The sequence below is a fragment of the Bacillus rossius genome, chromosome 11 (assembly GCF_032445375.1).
Source record: "Bacillus rossius redtenbacheri isolate Brsri chromosome 11, Brsri_v3, whole genome shotgun sequence".
NCBI lineage: Eukaryota > Metazoa > Arthropoda > Insecta > Phasmatodea > Bacillidae > Bacillus > Bacillus rossius.
This window is the reverse complement of record NC_086338.1, coordinates 11,807,604-11,831,463: the sequence shown is the minus strand read 5'-3', so window position 1 is coordinate 11,831,463 and position 23,860 is coordinate 11,807,604.

The following is a 23,860-nucleotide window of genomic DNA, read 5'->3' as shown; positions in this document are numbered from 1 at the left end:
AGAAAACGAAATGGTTAAAAAAGGTATAAATATAATACACTTTAGAATATAGAACAATTAACAGGATTGTTACTGGAGAACAAAAGTTATGATTCCTAATACTATGCACAACCATAAAAAATTAAAATATGTTAGAAATATGATAGTTTTTAATGACAATATTTCATGGTACAATACTTGGTTCAATTTTTTATTTATTTGATAGTCTGTGCTGCATGTCGGTTAGTCGCATAGTTTCTTTTAAGACCACTGGTTTGATACAAGGGTCAGTATCAAACAGGCCTCTTCCCGTTTACTGCGCTTCCCCCCCTCCTCCCCGCGTACATCGAACCTCGCTGGGAACACAAGAAGGCGAGAAGCCTATAGCTTCTCGCTTGCTAAGTCGTTTAGAGCGGTAAAATGAACTCGTCATTGTTAAAGCACCATAATAAATAATAGATTTCTAAGTGGTTTTAAGGTAAATGTTATGTTTTAGTACTTGCATCACTGCAGGAATAATTTGCAAAGATCAACAACAAATATTTTTGCAACAGGTAATATCCATCTAGACATCTGGAATGTCCGCTATACGAGCTGAATAGGTAACAATAACCAGCGAGGAGATAATAAGAGGCCACCCGCAAAAACGTAACACTGACAGGCTGAACGAGTCACGACTCGTGATAACATAAAATCTGCTATGCTTAGAAAAGAACGCATATTTTGCAAAAATGTTTTAGCAGTAACTCATTCAAACTAATGAATTCTGGCAAAAGATTTGTTCTGCCCATCACTATTTCACAAGTTTGAAAATTATGTGCCGAAACTATATAAGTGAGAGTGCCTATTTTCTGGGCTATTTGACTCGTTGTAGCACATGTGATTTAAGTATTCATATTCTTCCAGAGCTTCCATGAGAAAAATATTAATTCGTAAGTTACGTATGTACATAATAAATTTTAAAAGTGCTTCTTTATTCCTTTTTTTTTCTGTACGGTGGTTGCTGCTTACAATAAGGAAGCATTTATTTTCACAAAAAAATTTAGACTTGTATATTACTGACACTTAAAAACATGAAACATGTAGGTACTCACCTTGTACATCTTCTTCCACCAACTGCAATATAACGTGAAGTTAAAAACTGTGCTGTGGGTCCTTCTTCAGTGACTTACTATCAAGTTATGAAAATATGAAAGGCCCGCGACGCGCAAAAGAGAGACCCTTGCTATACCTGCACTTCACAGAGGGTCGTGTACTCCGTCCGTTCAGCCGAGCTTGATTTACAAGTGCCGCCTGTCGGGATGAAGACGGGGGAGGCTTTTAGACCCGCTGCGGCGGTGCGCCTTGAGGTTTACGACCCCCCCAGGAGGCTCTATGTAGCCAGAGGCCGCTCACCCCAGACATGCGGTGCTGGCGCATATGGCCCCGGAAGCAGTACGTGCCTCCCGGCGCGCCACCCTTATTAAAACACCAAACCATGTTGCCCGCCGGACGTAGAGCACTTGGAGACCATATAAATCAGAACAGGCAAAGAAAAAAATGGGAGGGAGCAAACAGTAGAAAAAGTCTCAAACGCAGAATTGCAGCTGTGTTAAATTTTGCTGTTAAGAACAAAATATTAATAGTACTCTATTTCTCCTGCCTCACACCGAAAACATGAAGTACAATCATTTACGAAAGGGTCTTACAGCCATCAATTGAAATGTTTTCATAATCACAATGTCTACCATCGACTATGAGTAACACTATAGTCCAGGAGGAAACAAAGACCAAAAGAGGCACAGAACTGACACAGATACTGAACCAAGATACCATTTTAAAGTTTAAGAAATATGCTACAATGTTTGTAAAAGTGATTATTACGTAGGACCATATTTATATATGTTAATCGTGTTTTCCATTCCTTTGTTGTGATTAAGAAGACTTTATTACATAATCGATTAATATCGTACCTTCAATATAAACATTCGGAAAATGTTTTAACATAAATGTGTGAAATGGTGTTACTAGATTATTTTGATGCTTTTACGGAGAGTCTATGTTAATAATCGCATAAATGCGAAGCATTTTAAGGGACTGCTGTAAGTCGCTGCCATCTAGGACTTAACTGCACATTTTCGGTGATACGCACAAGGTCTACAGCGATAAACTTTCGGAATCATGCTTACCAGAGTTGACTGATCCACTCTGCAAAAATTCAGCTGTGGACAAATTTGTCACAGGTTGAAACCTTTGTTTTATGGCCTATCACGAAACATCTTTATACACAACCATGTAAAAAAGAAACAGTTGCACACTTGCACATGAAGAAAACCCATTATTTTCATACTTTAAATTGATCCAAGAGCTAATTCACATCAGAAATTGAAAATGTAGTGATCGTACTTCGTGAACCAAATTAACTCCATTGTAAATAGTAATTTGGTTAGTACAAACAAATGTAGGTTTAATGCTAACCTGCAAAACCACAAAGAACACGGGGGGAAAAGTGCAATTACTGAAGTTTAGGAAAAAAAAAAAAGGCCCATAAACATGAAAGAACAATATAAAAACAATTATTTCAATCATGGATTGTAACATTTCATGCATTTGTCCTATCTTCAAAACTTTCAATACAACAATGTTGTTCGTCATTATCATAGTTTAATATAATTAAGTATTAAAATAATGTCATAGGAACTAGGGAGGGACCATCATCACTTTCATTTAGTTCACTTTTCAATATTTATGTTAATAATATCAATATTAGATTTGACAACAAGAAAGTAAGTAATGCCTAACGCTAAAGCATATATTATGACAGGAAATATAAAAGAAAATTTAAAAAGTTATCAAGAAAAAGAATAACACTCTCAGACTTAGCCAACAAAGTAAAATATTAGCATTGGATTAATATTTCACTTTGCTGCACAGTGGAAACCACGTGTAGGTGCTGAGAATTCCCACCAGGAGAGGAAAGGAGTCACAGGATGTACAGGTGTAGGAAATAAGAGTGAGGCAGATACATTCATCAATACACCACAACTAATTCAAGGCACCGTGTTGTTATAAAGCAAATACCTTTAAGAATACAGAACTGTATAATTAATGCATGCATATTATAATGGACATATTTACTACAATCATGCTGATAACAGACATAATATACAATTACAGTACTGAATCACTACAAATAATTGTCTAACACAAAAAAAAAGACATGAACATTCAGTGGATATTAACCAAAAGAGTACGACATATCACATAGGTTTTATGCATAGGTTTTATCCTAGTAAGTTGTCAGAAAATAAGGATATAGTAGACTCCCGATTATCCGGGGTAATTACTGGCAAGGGACCCACAGATAATCGAAAAACACGGATAAAGCGATGACGGGGGGAAAAAATGATTTAATTAATTTTTTTTTATCCCGACTGCCGATACAAACACTAAAACACCCGCCCCTCATGGCAACGTCCAAATTCGTTTCAGGAAAACATTGCACTAATAATAAAACAGCGATTAAACAACGTATATTTCAATTACAAAAAAATATTGAACAGTCTAAATTTAAAATTAAAAAAATCTCGAAACGCTTTGTTTACATAATATGGCTAGGCATTTCTAAGTAGGTGCTAAAAACACTTAAGTTACAAAATAATAATGCTTTTAATATACAAGATATATTTGATTTCTAATAGGATTTCAAAATAACATAAAAACTTGAGTGTGTTGTATTATAACACAAATTTATTTAACCTGTTAACGTAATTCTCGACTCTGTTTACAAAGTGCGTTATGCCTTGAGAAGCCACTAGCGCAGCCTGTTTTAATGTCGAGTACCAGTCGTTTGCATTTATTAGACATTACTGTCAAAATATTACTACACAAAAAAATACCACACAAAGCAAATGCTGACTTAAATCTACGCGAGCCAGTATCAGTCGCGTGAGTCACGCAGCAGCGGCGCCGCGTCGGCGCTAACCTGAGCCCGGTTCACAAGGTCGCGTGGAACACAAGCGCGCACGGTAAACAGGGGTGCATTTATGATTGCTCCTGCTGTTTTGAAGTTCATGACGCATATTAATACTTACCAACTATGAATGTAACGTGTTTGGCAGTATTTTTCTTCGAGAACCACAGCATAAAATGCTCAGTCACATCAATAGATTACAAATATAATAAAAAGTCAAAAAATTATTTTGGTTTTTATGGTTTATGGAAGTGAAATATGGCACGGTTAATCCGCAAACCGGATAATCCGCACCCGGATAATCGGGAGTCTACTGTATATGTATAAAAAAAAACTGTTAAAGGGAGGAAAACTGTTTTGAATTAAAAACTGACATAAATTGACTCTGTTGAAAGTGGAAAGTCTATGTTAAAGGAAAAATAATGTACTTTCATTCGTTATAACAGATTAGCCATCATGTCCATATAGGTATATCTATGGCATACATCGAACCCTGAAATTTATAGCCCTAAAATTTTCGCTGATCACTAATGTTAATCACTTATAAGTTTACTGGAAGCCATAGAAATCCCAATTTTTTTGTACAAAATGTGATATACAAAATAGAGGTAGTTCAATTCCACTTAAAAACTTACACTGATTTGAAGAATCCAAGTTACTAATAAAATTTGTTCAATTCAAATAAATCTTCATGTTACTTTATATAACTAAATGTCTGTAACATTAAAACTCACTTTTAGTTATCATTACTACAAAAGTTTTTAACAAAGATGTCATTGTTTAATATACAGAATTATTAATAACAACATAAGTATCCAAAAATTTCCGAAGCTAAGATAAATAAGAAGATAGTCTACTCAATCATCTTAGATTTAATTTTAACGAACTGAAGCAATATCAGTCTCGGCCACATCAACGAAAACTTTACATCATACATTTGACATATATTCATGCACTATTAATAAAAAATTAAAAAAAACAGGGCAATTTAATGTTAAGAGGACCAAGAAAAAAAGTAAAGTCCTGAAATTTGTTTATACTCCATGTTACTTATAATTGAAAAAGTTGGAGGACAGTCATTTTGAAAGGTTGTTTTTGTAATAAGTGGTAATTTAGCATAAAATTTCAATAAACCATTGTTAAATAGTAAAAAGGATGCTCCTTTCAATTCATTTAGTCGAATAATTTTTTTTAGTATAGAAAACCAGAAGTAAAAATATGAAATCAGAGTTTGTGACACTTCAACATAATTTTTACAACTTATTTAATTTAAAATTAAAGCATCAAATTTGTAAAATATCAACCAAAAAAAATTGACACGTGACAGTAATGAATGTAGGGGTTCCATTAAATAGAGTACCAAAGCGTCACACGGAGCGCTTTCCAAGTTGGCCGGCTTATACGCAAACATGCAAAGATAGAACTATCTGTAAATATTATTTATACATTTTAGTATTCTTAAACTGAAGAAAATACCTAATTATTGAATTAGTAAAACAATAACTTGTAATTTGGAGTGGAAATACATATGGGGAATTCTGAGGCTTCACCAAACATACAGTTTTAGTTAGCTATAAAATACAAAATAAAAAAAAATTACATTTCGATTTAAAAAATTAAAAGGACCATCCTTTTTCTTATTTAAATAGTTAATGAAATTTTATGCTAAATAACCACTTATTCCAAAAAAAAATCACTCAAAGATGACTGTCATGAAATATGGTCCATTATTCACAAGACCCGTAGCTCAACAATCATGCATCACATGTGGAAAAAAAAATGTGTGCACATAATCTATGTATTTTAAGACTATATCTAACCGTATATAATAAAATTAAACGACAATATTTTTTTTCTGGTCCACTAACAGTGTGAAGTCCCATAATCAATAATGTAGATTCAAATATACAACAAAACTTAAAACAATATAATAAAATTATTAAGAATCACTTTAAGTACATTTAATAAAAACATTCTCAAAATAAAGAAATATATATTCTAACATAGCTACAATAAAGATCACAAAGAACAAAAACATATTCAAAATCTATATCTAGAAGGTATAACTATAAAGAGTAATCAAAACCATGATTATGTTTGTGTATGTATTAAAAAAAAACCCTAACAATTAATACTGAGTTACCTACAAATAACATGACGAGCTACTTGAGTACATATACACCCCAGTAAAAATATTATTGAAATACCTGCACGTTAACAGTGTACACACCTTTTCAAACTAACAGAGTATGTATACATCACAGTTACCTACACTTAAAGCCCTGCACAATAACTGTGACATACCTCTCGACCTAATAGAGTATGTTTACATCACAGTTAGTTACACTAAAAGCCTGCACAATAACTGTGACATACCTCTCGACCTAATAGAGTATGTTTACATCACAGTTAGTTACACTAAAAGCCTGCACAATAACTGTGACATACCTCTCGACCTAATAGAGTATGTTTACATCACAGTTAACTACACTGAAAGCCCTGCACATCAACTGTGTCACACCCCTCGACCTAATAGAGTATGTTTACATCACAGTTACCTACACTTAAAGCCCTGCACAATAACTGTGACATACCTCTCGACCTAATAGTGTATGTTTACATCACAGTTACCTACACTTAAAGCCCTGCACAATAACTGTGACATACCTCTCGACCTAATAGAGTATGTTTACATCACAGTTAACTACACTGAAAGCCCTGCACATCAACTGTGTCACATCTCTCGACCTAATAGAGTATGTTTACATCACAGTTACCTACACTTAAAGCCCTGCACAATAACTGTGACATACCTCTCGACCTAATAGAGTATGTATACATCACAGTTAACAAACTACAATATTAGACCTGCACAAGGTCTTCTAATGTTGCATAATTTGCAAAGGAATTCATAGTTTATTTTACTCATATCTTCAAAAGATGCTTTAGGATCTTTAATACATCGGTCGTAATGTATCCACCTGCAACATATTTCACACATCACCCATCTAATTTGGTTACGGCTTCCCTTTTTACCACAGTAAAGGCATAGATTCCATAGGTAATCCGATTCTTTTAAGAGAGCCACAGTTAATGTTTTACCAAATTTCTCAGTATCCAAACTATTAGTAAATTTATTTAGTTTTAAGAAAACAGACATTAATACACTACAAACACTCCACAACTAACAGCATCATTTTGCACTGGTATATTTTCAGGGACATTTTCTACTTTCCAATTAGAAGTGTTAATTTTTCCACCGTAAACTTTATTGTGGTGACTCAGAAAATGCAAAAAGTGTTTTAAGATTTCTTTATCACCATTCCCACACAATGGATCCAAATAGTAAAGCACACTCATGTTTAAATTAGCTACTAATAGACACCAATGCACATCCTTAACACAATATGGCATAATCAAAATTTCCTTTGTTTCTAAATCATGAAGTTTCCTCATGTACAAATCTTCCCGATTCTTTAAACAAACATTTCCTTCAAAAATGGAAATGTACTGAATTTTCTGTAAAAAACTATGGTTCTGTTTTTTTTACTCGGTTGAGAAAAAGAGCAATTCCTGCCTCTATAGCTCCTTGTGTGTGTTTCCTATTTTCTAAGAGACTGCAATAATCTATACCTTGTACTCTTATCGTATATGTGCAGACGTCATCGAATAAAGAAACAACAACTTCAAAATCATCAACTGAATAGTATTCTACATTTTCAAATATACCATTTTCCATTGCTAAAGGATGAGGATAGATTTTATCTGAATTTGAAGTACTCTCTAAAGTAAGTTTTATTGTTCCATCAGATTTTGCAAAGCAACATATTTTATTCACAAGTTCCTTTCTGAAATCATTTGGGTTGAATGTTTCATAAAGTGGGGCATCACTTAGTATCTGTTTAATAAAGAAAATGACATACACGCCACAGTTAAAGGAATCTTTTTGAATTTGATGACCAGGGTCCCCCTTAACTTTCCAGTTATCAGTGTCTATTTGTTCTGCTGAAAAAATATTTCTTTGCTGAAGTAAAGTTTTGAAGTCTTCAAATGATGCTATTGTTTTGGTGCATTTTTTACCTGACATTAAATTGTCTTCTCCACCTGCAGGATCAATATACAAAAACATTTTTTCCTGGAAGTCTGCAACAATCAGTGTCCAGTGCTGGTTGTTTAAATTTAAAGGGATTAAACACTTTCTTTCCGTCATTAGTTTTACTTTATTAATCTCAGCTTCACGCTCAAGAACTTTACCAAATGAGAGAAAACTTGCAAACCAGTTTGCAGGAATATAAGTTATATTTTGTGATCTATATTCATGCAACATAACAGCAACACAAGCATCAATTGCACCACTTGACAACCATTCCTTTCCAAATAAAGTTTCGAAATCTTCTTGTGTAAAAATATCTTCACCGTACAAGCCAATACATTTTTGCATGTAGTCAACATAATTGAAACCTTCCACATGTGAATTTATTTCAAGTTTTTGATGACTTTTGTCAGTAAGTGCTGTGGCAGTGTTCTTAAATAATATTTTTTCAAAATAGGTCTTTTGCTTTTTAATTTTTTTCTGCCAGATTTCTTGTATGTTTAGACTCTCTGGGTCATCAGGATCTGAGACCATACCATCAACAAGTTTAGTATTAGTTTTGTTAACGTTACGCCTAGCCCTTTTCTTCTTATGAAAGGTTTGCGGTATTTCATTTCTTAATGTCTTGCAGATGACCTGAACACGGTCACTCATATGTCTAATGAAACGCCCAACCTTCAAATGTGTTGAACTTTTTAGTACGTTGCTTTTAGTTTGGAAGAACCAATTCTCCACATTTGCGTTACTGTAACGGTGTGCTGAGTTTGGCAGAATTTGAGACCACATTGGTGTCATTGGCATATACCTTTCTACTAGTTCCTTAGCAAAAGCTGGCAAGCAATAAATATTCACACTTTCAGTTGTACAACTATTATGATTATTTTCTGAAATTATATAATATATTTCTTTAAACTCTTGGAAAAATGGACTACTTTTATATAGGTTTTCTGCTGAAACAAATTCCAGTTCATAGTCATGTTCTAAAGGTATGCTATTCTCATCAAATTCTTTGACATTTTTTTCACAGATTCTATGCAATTGTTTACATTTTCTGTGGTAAATTTGCTTGTAAGAATTGTGATGACTAAATAAAAAATTTTCTTTTGTTCATCTAGTGTGTTCGCCACTATCAACATACAAACAATTTTCATCAAGAAGGGCCTTACTTTTTTTGAAACATTGTGTTTTTTTAATCTCCTTGCAATAATATGAACAAAGTGACTGCAGCATATGTGTACTGTTACAGGAGGACCGATTTTTTGATCACTGTCGTTCTTGCAAAGGAGATAACTTATTTTCAAATACCTGGAAAGTGTCATTTCATTCCAAGCAAGAGTTATTGCTTTCATTAATGCAAAACTGTAATCGATGACTACATGCCTGAATATAGGCCATGATGACAGATTTTTTTCAATAAACTTTTTAAATTTAATTAAGTAATTAGCTATAGCTGCAGCAGAGTGACGAGTTGAAATGAACTCCATGACCGGTAAAATATTTCCAATACAGTAGACTCCCGATTATCCGGGTGCGGATTATCCGGTTTGCGGATTAACCGTGCCATATTTCACTTCCATAAACCATAAAAACCAAAATAATTTTTTGACTTTTTTTTTATATTTGTAATCTATTGATGTGACTGAGCATTTTATGCTGCAATTCTCAACGAATAATGCTGCCAAACACGGTACATGCATAGTTGGTAAGTATTAATATGCGTCATGAACTTCAAAACAGCAGGAGCAATCATAAACGCACCCCTGTTAACCGTGCGCGCTTGTGTTCCACGTGACCTTGTGAACCGGGCTCAGGTTAGCGCCGACGCGGCGCCGCTGCTGCGTGACTCACGCGACTGATACTGGCTCGCATAGATTTAAGTCAGCAGTTGCTTTGTGTGGTATTGTTTTCTGTAGTATTATTTTGACAGTAATGTCTAATAAACGCAAACGAGTGGTACTCGACATTAAAAAAAAATTAAAAATTATCGATCAGCTAGAAAAAGGAAGAAGTACAAAACAGCTGTCCCAAGAATATGGCATTGGGGAACAAACTGTGCGTGACATACAAAAGAAAAAGGATGAACTGTTAAATTTTGCATCCACATCAGACTGTACAAGTGGTTTGGAGAAACGCAAAACCATGAAGCAATCCACATATCAAGATCTGGATAAGGCCCATGGTAGAATGGTTTAATCAACAACGGGCTCAAGGGATCCCGGTGTCGGGCATAATTTGCAGTACACAAGCAAAGTTATTTTTTGAAAATCTGGGTCTGGAAGGGAATTTCGATGCATCTTCGGGATGGCTCACGAGATTCAAAAATCGTCATGGAATTCGCGAAATTAGTATTCAAGGTGAAAAGTTAAGTGGGGATCAAACAGCTGCAGATGCATTTCTAGGTGAGTTTCAGGAAGTAATTGAAAGAGAAAATTTAACTCCAGATCAAATTTACAATGCCGATGAAACCGGGCTATACTGGAAATGTCTATCTACAAGAACACTAGCATCTGAGAGTGAACAGAGAGCACCAGGCCATAAGGCTAGTAAAGAAAGATTGACAGTTATGTGTTGCGCAAATGCGTCTGGAACACACAAGCTTAAATTAGCTGTCATAGGAAAGGCAAAAAAGCCTCGATCTTTCACAGGTGCAAGAGCTGACTTGAATAACTTGCCAGTAAAGTATTTCAACCAGAAGGGAGCATGGATGGATAGTCATTTTTAAGGAGTGGTTAGATAAAACATTTGTACCAGCAGTCAGTGAATTTCTGAGAAGCAAAGGGTTGCCAGAAAGAGCGGTGCTTGTGCTAGATAACGCCCCCTCTCACCCAAATGCAGCCATACTGAAATCAGATAATGGTGAAATATTCGTCGAATATTTGCCACCAAATGTCACCGCACTAATCCAGCCAATGGATCAAGGTGTGATTTCTACCTTGAAACGAATTTATCGTTCAAGTTTGATCCAGAAACGTATTGATGAAGGAAATGATTTAAAATCATTTTGGAAAAACTACAGTGTTCTGGATGCTATTTACGAAATTGCTGCAGCATGGGATCGAGTAAAACCATCAACGCTAGTAAAATCATGGAGAAAAATTATTCCAGATAATGAAGATGATTTCCTAGGTTTCGCTAATGACGAAATGGTAATTCCAGCTGCACATTTAGCGCAACTTGCTAATGATGTATCAGGCGGCGAACAAGTACGTGAGCAAGACATTGTAGAATGGTTTGAATGTGATGCAAACCAGCCTGGTTTTGCTGCACTAACTGATGATGACATCGTTCAGAAAATCAAAGGGGAAGAGAAAGAGGAAGAAACTGGAAGCGAGAGAGAAGGTGAACCGCCTGTAAAAGTGTCACACACCCTCGCGCGCAGTTATGCCGAAGGACTTCTCGACTACCTGGACACGGACGAACATAGCCTCCTTACGGACAAAATGGTTTTACGGAGAATTCTTTCGAATATTCGTCAGAAAGAAAATGAATCCAAGAAGCAGATGTCATTAAAAGACTTTTTTACTGCGGTGTAACTGTGGTGGTGACGGTAAAATACTATGTTTTTGTTGTATGCATTGCATTTATTTTTGTTTTTTTGTGAATTATGTGAACACTTTAGTACCTATTACGTATGTATTAAAATAATGTTTGTTGTGAATCAAGCTAGAAAATGCTGCATTGATGTACATATTTGGGTAAGTGTACATAATGTACGTACGTACGATGTACATAATATACACCCGCACCTCGAAGTAGCAGCTCTGGTGAGAAAAACCAGAAGCTTTCAGGGTTAGTTTAACTCAGACATAACAGGCTGCGCTAGTGGCTTATCAAGGCAGTAACGCACTTTGTAAACAACAGAGTCGGGAATTACGTTAACAGGTTAAATAATTTTGTGTTATAATACAACACACTCAAGTTTTTATTTTATTTTGAAATCCTATTTGAAATCAAATATATCTTGTATATTAAAAGCATTATTATTTTGTAACTGAAATGTTTTTAGCGCCTATTAGGAATGCCTAGCCATATTATGTAAACAATGCGTTTCGTGATTTTTTTAATTTAAATTTAATCTGTTCAATATTTTTTTGTAATATAAATATACGTTGTTTAATCGCTGTTTTATTATTAGTGCAATGTTTTCCTGAAACGAATTTGGACGTTACTATGAGGGGCGGGTGTTATAGTGTTTGTATCGACAGTGGGGATAAAAAAAAAATTCATTAAATAATTTTTTCCCAATCATTGCATTAACCGTGTTTTTCGATTATCCGTGGGCCCCTTGCCAGTCATTACCCCGGATAATCGGGAGTCTACTGTAATGTTAATAACTGCACGACATTTGATGGCCATATGTCTGTAGCCTTGACATTTGTAACAGCGCGTTGCCACAATATAATCTTTAACTCTGCATGACGAAAAACCGATGTACACATGGCCTTTCCCAATTAGCATATTTCTGATGAGAGGTGTGCATTCCATTACCAGATGTACTCGTTTGTTCTCCTTATGACCTTTCCGGAGGTGTACAGTACAATCATTTTTGAATGATGCCAGCGATATCTTTTTCTCCCTTAGATTCTGGGTATGAATCATTTCGTAGATATCTGACTTGTCCATCTCTCTAGGCACGTCATATATTATGACTTTCGGACCTCGATTTTTTGGTAATTCAAATTTAATTCCCAAGGCCTTCAGTCGCTCTGTGTTCCTTAATTTATCAATGGACCCAACATCTTCAGCCTCAATCATGATGCCACCTTTTGCGATTTTTCGAACACCTCGTACATGTAGCTAATCTTTTACATGGTCGACATTGCTCATTAGTTTCCTTTTTGTCTCCTCACTGGATTGCTTATCATCCTCCGGATTGCTTATCATCCTCTGGATAAGCAATGAGCAATTGTTTCTTTGGTCTGACCTTTGTCCACTTTTCTTCTGGCTTTTGCTGCTCCTTGTCCTTTTGCAGCACTGAAGCAAAGGATGGTTTCAGAGGAACCACCTTTTCAACTTTGTCCTTGACTTCAAGTTGTCCTCGAAGTTTCGCATTTTCAAGTAATGCTCTGTATAGCAGTCCTTCTAATTGTACTATTCTTGGCAGTATATCATTTGTTGCTGCCTTGTTTACTTTAGAGATGTCCACCGTGGTATACTCTGTCAGTTCTTTGACAAGAGTCTCCGCTTTGTCCAACATCAGTAATTCAGTGTCATCCTTGTTCTGATTGTCCTCCATCACATCTCGTGAAGATTCCATTGCCCTTTGACTGTGCCTTCTACTATAAAGGACCTCCGCCTCCCTGCGGGGGTATACCCTCTTAGCCGCTCAAGGACTTATGGCGGATTAGCACAAGCTCTTTAACCTTTAGGGTATTTCCGACTTATTGCCTTGAGTCGTTGCCACCCTTCGGCCCGTGTTGAGGGGGGGTATTGTCCGACCTTAGATGCGGCTCTCTACCTTTCGCAACACTATCGCTTATCAGCTTATAGTGGGGGATCTCGAGGTGCGGCACAATCTTCAGGGTAGAAACATAAAGTACCCCGAGAAAACCCAAGAGGCCAAGTTGTTTCGGGCCGAAGCCCGGCCTAGCCTCACCACCTCCACCTCCTAGGACTGAACCCGTTAGGGTATTCCAGGAGCACTAGCTTTCCTTCTTTTCATCCAGATGTCACCGGATCCTAATGGCATCGCCTCAGATGTTTCATATGCCATGGTTTGAATGGTTAAACACCATTATTTTGCCGAAACAACTTATCCATTCTGTTTAAGCCGCCGTGCCCGCAGCCAGAATATAGCTTTGTCAGTTGGTAATATATAGGGTAGTTCCGGGAGAGATGGACCACCGGGAGAGACGGACCACTGCTAATATTTCATAAACCAGTCGCTAGAATGCAGCTGTACCCAGTTTGTTCGATGATAGTGGACGCGTTATTGTTGTGATTAAGTTTTTGGAATGTTATGTAACCCAGTTTACAAGTAAAACGTGCCTATTGTAACGAGGTAGGTGAACAATTTTTTAATGCATTCAGTTCTTTAAATGTGTTGACTATTTTAATGCATGATTTTATCATATTCACATTGTAAAGGATATATTTGAACTTTCTGCTTTACTGTAAGCTTACGTGGAGCTTTGTTTTCCAAAGAATATCGTAGTTGTTGACTGGTCCATCTCTCCCATAGTTTTGGGATGGATGGACCAGACACATTTAGGGATAGACGGACCACTTATTTTAGTGGTGTACATGGTATACTCGTATATGTGTAGTGTCAATAGGGTATTTTGAAGGAAGAGTAGCCTAAATAAAATAATCGGTAGATAAAGATTTTAAAATTATTGTTGAAGCCTGTTGTGGCAGAAAATTTTTGTATATAAAATAACTGGCCTATATACTTTAAATCAAAATAAGAATTAAATATATGCTATTTTAATCATTTATAACTTATTTAAAAAAAACACATTTGATTCTCCGGCAAACATTTTACTATTTTAATTATAATAACAATGAATACAGTAATTTAACACATTTGTCAGAAAATTATACACACAGATATAGATACTTGTGGTACTTAGGGCACCGTGGTTTGTTTTCCTTAATATTGTTACAGCAGCTAGGCGCATTGCTTCGGAAATTGTACACAAATAAACCCTTATGTGATAATTGAAATAATGTATTTTTTTAAACTATGTGTTCTTAAAACCATGATACATGCTGTTTTTACTAATTTTATGAGTAGACTATAGTAGTTAATTTATTGGGTCCTTTCCCCCCCCCCCCCCCCAAGAAAATGCCAACATTTTACCAGCGTAAAGGCATTTCCACTCGAAACCTATGGACAGAGGAGAGTCTACATAGAGCGGTTGATGATGTTGGTAAAAAGCTGATAAGTGTAAATGAGGCTGCCAGAAATTTTGGTATACCCAAAAAACGCTAAAACGAAGACTGCGATCCAATAATGTCACGAAGAGAAGTCTTGTTCCCTCATCTATATTAGGTGAAGAAAATGAAAGAAAAATGGCTGAGCACATTAAAAAACTTGAAAAGCATGGATATGCACCAACAAGAAACAGTGTTCGATCGATGGCCTTTCACTTGGCAGAACGCTTGAATCTTAGCCACAAATTTGACAGAGAAAAACAAATGGCAGGATATGACTGGCTAAAATCATTTTTATCTCGGCATTCAGATCTCACTGTCAGAAAAGCTGAAGGAGTGTCAGCAGCTCGAGCTTTGGGAATGAATAAAGTTTCTGTGACGGAGTATTTTGATTTGCTTCAAGAGTTAATGTCTGAATACCACTTGATTGTTAAGCCCGGGCATATAAAGACGAGTACACAGATGGAATGCCTCCGGAATCTGTGGTTAAGATGTCACAAAAATCAGCCTATGTAAATTCTGAAATTTTTTTTTGATTGGCTTCGAAACCATTTCACCCCAAGAAAACCACAAGGATATTTTCTACTAATTACCCTTGTTTGTATAGAAATTCAAAAAACTTAGTTAAAAATTGCAACAACATCAATTCTTTGTCAAAAACCAAAAAATTTGAAAACATCTTACTACGAAGTGTCAACAACTCTTCACAAATGGTCATCTCCTTCTCATTAGTGCATAATAGAAGTCATTTTGAAACTGGTTTCTCTACAAGCTTCAAGCAGAAACCCCCTGGTCAACGAAGAATCTTCAACAACAACAAAAAAACTCAGAACAACTTACTTTAACAAACGTGGAAACCTCAACACCAGCTCAATTAACCCCAGGAATTACGTCTCCATGACTACCTCAACGACGACGACAAATACAAAAACTTTAACTTCTTCAAAAATTATACCTCGGCATCAACCTCAACGACAACAAATAACCTCAAAACAAATTATCTCCTTTAAAACCCTTTAAGAACCATTGTTACCATAATTCTCTGCTGCTCATGACAAACTCCTCAAATCCCCTGGAACAACCACTTTAACCCACAAATCAACCAATATCTCCATTCTTCATATCTGCACTAACAAAAACTTGACAACACTATCACTTCAAAACTGTTGACACAAAATTTTCTTAAATTCCATCAAAACACAACTTCTAAAATTTTAAGTATCTTCACAATACCTCTATCATAACTTCCACCACTGGATAACACTTATTTCAAAATTATAAGTAGTCTGCTTAACATTGATAACCCATGAACTACAACTCCTAAACGAATACAAACACAAAATTAGGTATGTGAAACCTTAAAAACTTTTTTATAACATGTAACAGCATCATTAATCATATTAAAACTTTCTTATTAAAATATTACACAACCTCATAATATTTACACCAAATACACACAAACTTAATTCTGTATCAAAACTCTGCATTTTCATTTGTTGACCTTATTCACTTACATTTCTTAGTATCATTAACCATAATATAAAAAATACACAAAAACATTATCATACACACAGTTCCTCCAACTTCCTCCTCCATCATTCCTAACTCCCGAGCTAGCCGAAAGGTAAGGGGCGCCCAACTACAAACGTTTTAGCTGCTAGTCAGCTCGGCTAACCTAGTACCAAATTACACAAAAAAAAATTACATAAAGTTATACTAAAAATTACACAAAACATAAGCATCTGTTAAGCTTATTACAAAAAGAATTTCCATACTGAGTGCAATTACATATAAAAAAAATGTAATTGCTTATCCTTAACACTTATCTACATTAATTTACAGAGTTATTCCTTAACATCTCACTGGATCTTCCAAGGCTTAAGTAGTGACTCATGCCAATTTACACCATTAACCTTAAAAACATTATGGCCATGATAGATTCTATTCTAAAAGGTCCATCGTACAAATGAAAAAAGTTGTGAATTTTTTGTTCATATAGCGTCTCATAAATTGGCTTCACTGTAAGTACTTCGTCCCCTACTTTAAAAACACAAGGTTTAACTCCTTTGTCAAACCTACTTTTCCTTTCCTCTGTCTTAGACCACAGTCTTTTCCCTGCCTTTTCCAATTTGTCTTTAAACATCACAGTATCATTGTCTGGATAATCAATTAGTTCTTGCAGTTTAGAAGTAGGTAAATTTTGTTGCATCAACTCTATTGGTGAAAAACCTGTGCTTTCGTGCCAAACATTGTTTATAATTACTTCCACTTCACTCACAAGATTAGCCCATTGGCTATGGTTTTCACTGCAATACAATCGAAATAACCTACCTAGTTCCCTCATCACTCTTTCCACTGGATTAGCAGCTGGATGGTACACTGCTGTATGGCCTAGTTCAATACCAAGGATACCAGTTAATGTTTTCTATACCTCTCCCCGAAACTGAGGTCCATTATCTGAAATAATCTTTTGTGGTATACCTATTTCCTTTACATACACATCCAGAATTTTTTCTGTTACCACTCGAGCTGTTGCTCGTTTGATCGGGTATAATTTAACATATTTTGTGAATACATCAAGAACAACAAAAATGTATTTTAATCCACTCCTTCCCTGTGGTAGTGGACCAAACAAATCAACACATACTACCTCTAAGGGCTTGGTTGCCAACACATGTTGCATGACCCCTTTACACTAACTGTTCATTACTTTTGTCTGTGCACATGGCAAACACTGTCTGACTACCTTAGCCACAGTTCGGTACATGTCTCTAAATATACAGAATCATTTTACATACTGTACAGTTTTTCTTACACCATAATGTCTACACTCTGCATGCAAAAGTTTACAAATTTCAGTACTTAAATTATTTGGTCTACATAAAACTTATTTTGACAATTCATTATTTACATTCTGAAACAAGTAGCCCTCCTTAATCACAAACTTTTCCTTGATAATATCTCTACAATGAGAAGATTCCAATTCTTTAATTACAATTTGTAATCGAGGATCTTCATTAACTTCCTCCTTAAGTTGCCGTGAAAATTCCTTCAGTCCTTTATTTACTTCCTGCATTTGTTTACAAATTTTCCGAATCTGAAACTCCTGTGCCTGAGTGGCCTCCATGTCTGCAATTCCCCTTGAAAGTGCATCAGCTACTACCTGCGTTTTCCCTGGAACATGTTGTAGCTTACAAACTCTTTAAATTAAACATATAATTATGTATTTTCTTTCATTCTTTGAATGTTTCTTGCAGTAAATAATTTTGAGTCTAATATAATTTACAGACATAACCAGTAGCATCCTACTATATAAAAATGAGAACCTATCTCTCTACTCAGCCACAGTATAAATCCATGTAGCTTCTTCAATCTTAAAAACCAACTGGTCATAATACTTTAGATATGAACAAAGTTCGATCTGACATTCTGGTCGAGTCATTACATATGAATATAAATATGAGTAGGGTACACACAAGCTAAGTCATTACATACGAATACAAATATGAGGAGGAGGGACCATTGCGTATTAATACAATATGAGGAGTGATCGTAGCATACATAAATTTATCACACTAACTTTACTCAAATACCAACTATATCAATTCTTATTATTAGGGACATGCTCAAAACTAAAATAATTCCTGAGCATCTCTTTCTTAAAACCCAAACATAAACCAAAACAAAAACTATAAAATAATCAACAAAGCAGACACACCGATCCACAAGACCTATGACCAAAACATTCATATTAACTTTTATTATAGCGCACCAAAGAACCTTCATTGCCTGAACTATATGAATATTAAAGTTTAAAAAATTCATATATATATCACCTGTTCAATCTTCCTTATCACACCTAGAAAGTTTTTATAGGTTTATTCATAGAGATTCCAAACTAGTATTAATACTACCAATAATTCTCCATACCTAAATACTAAACTTCATACCAATTTATCAAGCAATATAAATTCATTGGTATAAGTACCTACGTATCAAATATCTACAAAAGGTGAACTTAACAGAAGCAGTGTTTTATCAAACATTACTTTCAGTCTCGTATAGGCATTTCCAAAATAAATATTTTATTTTTATACACACACACACAAACGATGCAGTTAAGCCCCACACAATTAATTTTTCTATTAGAACACTTGCGATTATTATTGAAACCATTAAGCTTTAGATATTTATTAATTCAATTTTTTCTTATTAAACTATCTAAATAAAAAAATATTCAAATAATTCACCCTTTGTAAAACTCATAACAATAAAAATTGCACTAACCTCATATTCAGAAACTTTTCACAGGTATTATTATCATTATGAGAACACACTCCATCACCAACTACAGTAAATTATTCCAACCAATTATTTTTCAACGAAATAGTGCTGCTAAACTTAAACTTAAACCCTTTTCACTAAGCCAAGTTAGAAGCCCCAAATAATTTAATCCAAAACACTGACACAGCACCACTTTTATTTACGTATAATTTTAAAAAGGAAAGATGATGTTCAGAGATATATATAAACCAATAATTATTTTAAAAACATGTATCAGTCTTCACAACAAAGTAATAGTAAAAAAATCCTTGCCATCACTAACTACTACATATACATGTACATTTAAGGGTACATTTAAGCGGTCCAGTTCTTCTAGCACAAACTGCATTCGGTGAAGTAACATTGTTAGAACAGTATCTAACGACCTGTAGCACATTACCCTCTTCTTCATCGTCACCATTATCATCAATTACATCGATTACAGCCGGAGCAGGAGCAGCCGGAGGAGGAGGAGGAGGAGGAGGAGGAGGAGGAGGAGGAGGAGGAGGAGGATGCACCATAAACGGCCGCACCACTGCCACTAAGGGCCGCAGCAACATAGGTTGAACATCTTCTGCATCTCCTTGCGAATGAACAGTACGCACCAGTGGCGATCGGTCTCTGAACTCATCCGTAGGCGGCCTGCGGTGCTGGCTGCGCCCTCTCCGAGCTACGTTGCGCGAAGTCATACCTACTGTACAACTTACTCGTGATCAGATAAAACTAATTTGCATCAGTCCAAACTATACAGCAGGTATACATTAAATTCTACGCACACATCATAAACAAAGTTCCCCGTCTAAATACATTATTAGAAACAAATTTAACATTTCGAAGAGGTAGAAAATATGATACGAGAAAATTCCACGAGATAATCATTTAGAGTAAACTCAAACAGAATTCTCTGAAGAGACAAGCTAACATGTTTGAAACTAATTTAATTTTAGGAATACCCCTTCAGGAGAGCTTCCCTTCAACATGATATAGGACACACCGATGAGGACTCAGCTGTCACTAGGACTGCTACCACTCATTTACCAACAAATAAACGTTCTTTCTACGAAAATAATAATTTACTAATAAAAGTACAAAAGAAATATTTATACAAACAAAATTGATATACAACCCCTTATAAAATATATTCAAATGATAAATTGTTTTTATTCCTCAAAAACACATTTAAAATCTAAATTTATTATCATGGTTTCTACAGGACTAGAAAACCGGGAATTCCGGGAAATGTCAGGGAAAATTCTACGAATTCTGGAAATTTTAAAGTTGTGTTTAATTCAAACAAAGCTTTGTTTTGATTCGCTCGTACCGCTACCGAACGACTCCGCTAAAAGGCTGCTGCTTAAGGCACACTGCAACTGAAACTTTTTTTTTTACTTGATCTACGATTGTCCATTGCAATAGGCTGTTAAAACCACCCACCATAACTTCTGGCCAATCCAGGCACTCCTTTGTTCACTAGCAAACCCTGGCCTTCATTTGTTCGTGTTTTGCTCCTTTTTAATTTGCCCTTGAGACTTCGTATTATGTTCCGTTCCATGCTGTGAACTACAGAACGGGCATGGTGTCGTTTATCTTTTGAAGGCTATTTTCACGTGGAATAAGGTGAGTCAAAGCTTATTACGTGAATTTAAAGGCGTTGTTTCAGGTGAAGTTAGTTTTTGATGCGATCATAAGAAAATAAAGTGCATTTTGATAAAGACGCAATACCAATTCTCATTTTGAAAACTACCAAGCTGATACGAAAACACATGGCTTTTGTGTGCGGTTATGTTTTTGCATTTTTTCTACCTATTTTTTTAAATTCCTTTTTTGACATGACGTCTAATAAATCGATTAACGCCGGCTGCATGTACGAAAAAGTATCCCGTTACGCACATTGTCCCGTTGCGCACATTGTCCCATTACACACATTGTCCCGTTACGCACATTGTCCCGTTATGCTGGGTTTATAGAAAACGCAGAAACACAAGAACGCACGACACAACTGCAAGAAATTCACAGTCGTTTATAAAAAAAGCAAGGACGCCGGCCATCGCCAACGTCAAAATATAAAACTTCAGGAATAAGTCATGATTAATTTTAGAATTTTTGTTGTGCTTATCGTACAGGCAGGGAAAATTTTGGATAAGCTGAACAAGAAATTCATCAGCTTCCTCCATTGCGCTGTATTCAGTAGAAGAATGCCAGCCCAAAACATAAATAAAGAAACACAAGCGTAACGATTACAATCACAGAGCCTTCTATATGCATGACATGACAGTTTCAGTTTTTCACATACTAAAGCAACCAGTATAGAAGGCCGAAATGCAAGGAGAAAACGCAAGAAGTAGAAGGTTGAACAACTTCTGCGTTGCGTTATTGCGTTATTGGGTTTCTTGCATTTTTTATAAACGTGCTGGTAGAAGAGTTAAGGTTGGACTTTTACCGTAGTTGCGTTTCTGCGTTTTCTATAAACCCGGCCTTACTCTCATTGTACGCATGCGCCGCATCTATCTCTCTTCCACTCAATTGGAACAACCATCGATTTCACTTTTTCGAGGCACTTTAAACTTGAAACACTCCCATTCGTTTCCTACTTTTCTAACATTGTCCTATCCTTAACAGAATAACACAGATTGGAAGAAGTTAAATAGCAAACATGTATAAAAGTTGTAGTTAAATTAATCTCTTCGTTAAAGTAATAAACATATTTAAATTAATGAGTGCAAAAAAAAAGTAAATTTATCAATTAAATTGTAGATTCATTTCACTCCTTCTTTGTATCCATACAAAATAGTAATAATTCAATAAAAATGATTCAATTTTATTCATAAAGGAATGCAATCATTTTATCAATGATTTGTTATGACGTTGTTATGTTAAACTATCGTCCGTAAACCGACTTGGTAGACAACCAATTTTTTTTCAACCATTATAATCCGTGAGTTCTGTTGCGTGACACATTGTGTATAAAAAAATATGCATAACAACATGTTTTTCCCCAGAATCGTTAGTTATCATTGTAAGATTGTAAGAGTATTGCATGTTGTAATGCTGCTATTGTAATTCTCTAAGTAGGCCTGTTATATTGCTAGGTGTGAATTTGTAACAGGTTTTGTATTTGTATAGTTATATTTTTTTTAAGAATTCATAAACAATAATGTTTTAACCTGACCTGAAAATATTAATATGTACTTTTTTTTAGCTTAGAAATGTCGAAGAAAACTACTTTTAAGGAGAATTGGCTCAAGGAGCCACAGTTTCAGCATAATAAACCCTCTGCTAAAAACATAAATCCTGCGTACTGCACTTAGTGTTACAAAAATATTCAACTCAGCAATATGGGTCGAAGAGCTCTCACCAGTCATGTGGAAGGAAAAAAAAAACACATTCTCAATTCTGCCGTCAAAATAACACAAAAAAAAACTTATTTTACCTCATGTTGAAATTTTTATATTACATTTAATCATATGCACATTAATATTTATGATATGTACTTCATAAGAAAGTCAGGGAATTTTTCTCTTAAATTTCTGGAAAACAGGGAAAAGTCAGGGAATTCTAATATTCTATTTCTGTAGCAACCATGATAATTATGTAAATGCTATTTAGTAGATAGTCTTAGCCGATTCAAAGACAGGCGGAGGATTGAGGGTCCGGCGGCCATCTTGGATGACATCATCGTGACCTTTGACCTTGACAATCTATGCTAATCCATGCTAATTCGTTTGCCAGTCTATGCTAATCCGTATACTAATCCATGCCAATCCATCCGCAATTTTGTGTTTCTAGAAATTTCCACCAACTTTGAATCGTGACGTCACCGTTGCACTTTTCGTCACAACGGCCATCTTGGATTCAATTTTGTTTTGAACTTCAACTTTTCGAAATACGATGTAAACATCAGCCGCCATCTTGTTTTGTCTGCTGGAGGCCGCCTTCTTGTGATGTCATATAGTTCTGATGATCGTCGCCAGGTAGCAGCAGGGATTATTATTTTTTTTTAAATTATTTGTTTGACGTGGTGTGGGATCGACCTCGAGTCCGCGTGGTTATAGGCAGATGCTCTGTCCACAGGACCACTACTTTTTTTGTTTTATTATTTTATGGCAATATCATGCACAGGTACATAACATTACAGCTCACACCTGATTCCAGGCAGCACAAATGGGTTACACAATACTGATAACTCACTCCTGCGGTTTAACACATTCCCAAATCACCTGTACAATTTTCAAAACATGAAAAGGTAATGTCCAAATCTCCTTCTTAACATATTGTTTTTTACCATAGACCATCTGTCATGTCGCAGCTGGGAAATGAAGTCCCGCAAGAAACATGGCACTTGAGTTTTGAGCAGAAAATCGATCAAATTCGCCATCAGCCACACAGCCGCCCGCCTCTTCATAGTAGGGAAAGCTGTTATGTCGAGGTAGCACATTCTGTCCGCGCACACGTCTCGTGGAGGTAGGCTGCAGTCTGGAAAGTTTGGTTTTACACCACTCCCACACGGGGCGCTAGAATGAGCAAGCCCATATGCGATGGAGGGCGGTGTCACGGTAGCCACAGAGTCGCATTGGTCATCCTGGGATAGCACAATGCATTTCTTGCGATAAAGAGTGGCTGTCAGGTCGTTGACAAAT